Source organism: Sinocyclocheilus grahami, unplaced genomic scaffold (assembly GCF_001515645.1).
Source record: "Sinocyclocheilus grahami isolate Dianchi unplaced genomic scaffold, SAMN03320097.WGS_v1.1 scaffold2244.1, whole genome shotgun sequence".
In the NCBI taxonomy this organism is placed as follows: domain Eukaryota; kingdom Metazoa; phylum Chordata; class Actinopteri; order Cypriniformes; family Cyprinidae; genus Sinocyclocheilus; species Sinocyclocheilus grahami.
In genome coordinates, this window is record NW_015507423.1 from 61,838 (window position 1) to 63,641 (window position 1,804).

Here is a 1,804-nt window from a genome sequence, read left to right on the forward strand (position 1 = left end):
TGTGGAAAGAGTTTCAGTCAACCTGATTACCTTAGAGCCCACATGAGAATTCACACCGGAGAGTAGCGTTTCGCCTGCCAAGAGTGTGGAAAGAGTTTCAGTCAACCTGATTACCTTAGAGCCCACATGAGAATTCACACCGGAGAGTAGCGTTTCGCCTGCCAAGAGTGTGGAAAGAGTTTCAGTCAACCTGATTACCTTAGAGCCCACATGAGAATTCACACCGGAGAGTAGCGTTTCGCCTGCCAAGATTGTGGAAGGAGTTTCAGTCAAAAAGCACACCTTAAACAGCACATGACAGTTCACAGCAGGGAGAAGCCTTATGCATGCCAGCAGTGTGAAAAGAGCTTTAAAACAGAACGAAACCTCACATATCACACTCACACTCACACTGGAGAGAGGCCGTTCAAATGTGATCAGTGTGGAAACAGTTTCAGACGTAAAGAAACCCTTAGTTTCCACATGAAGTTGCACTCAGGAGAGAACCGCTATGTATGTCAACAGTGCGGAATAAGTTTAGCTGAAAAAGGAAGCCTTAAAACCCACATGAGACTTCACACTGGAGAGAAGCCTTACTCAGTGCGGAAAGAGTTTCACATATAAAACGGGTCTTGACTCCCACATAAGTCACACTGGCGAGAGCCCTTTCACCTGCAAACTGTGCGGGAAGGGCTTTACGTTCAAACTCAACCTCAGGTATCACATGCACAAGCACACCGGAGAGAAGTCGTTCACATGCGATCAGTGTGGAAGGAGTTTCATTCGCAAAGAAACCCTTAACAGACACATGAGGATTCACTCGAAAGAGAACCGGTTTATATGTCTTGAGTGCGGAATGACTTTCCACAAAATGAATCGCTTTAAGAGGCATAGGAAAAATCACTCCTGAGTGGAACCTCTCAAATGCCACCTGTGCGGAAGGATTTTCCGATTCATTAAAACCTTCAAGAATCACATGAGACTTCACACCGGAGAGAGGCCTTTCAAGTGCCATCAGTGTGAACGGAGCTTCGCATATCTGGAAAGAAACTGCAGTGCTCTAAATGTTGCAAGAGCTTCGGAAAAAGGAGTAATTTCAACAATCATCTGCGCTTTCACTCTGGACAAAGACCATTTAAATGCGATCAGTGTAATAAAAGCTTTATTTTGCCATCACACGTACAGATACATATGAAAACTCATGCTCATGCTCACTCATGTGTATTTGTGCTCAGTGTGTGGAAAGAGTTTCAAATGGCCTAGCAATCTGAAATGGCACAAGAAGATACGGATTAGTGTGAAATTAAGGCTACGTGCACAGCACAGGTGAATGTGGCCCAGATTAGATTTTTCTGGTCAAATGTAGAATGTTTTTTGGCCAGCCTGTTGAAGTGACCTTTAAATGTGGCCCTTATCAGATGACCAGTGATTCGGCCATGTCATTTTATTTGCATCCTTCATGTCATTATATTTAGTCTTGAGGCTTTTTTATGAGAGGTTACTTGTAAAATGTATTTCACTACGGATTACAAAATATATATTTTAAAATGAATTTTATAATGTATTTCGTTAGATTATTAAAGTTTAGTAACAATCTGAATACTTTGAAATACTTAAGGTAAGTGTCACGCTCTTGTGAAGGGAGGCGCACGAAGACGAAGGTAATCCAAATAACATTTAATAGTAATCCAAGATGACGAAGATTCATACAAAACACAGGGTAACACAAACAGCATACACAACTAATAACCGGCAGCTAACTGAACTAAAGGGGAACTTAAGTAGGGATAACGAGGGACAGACAGGTGAGGATGATAACTAATCA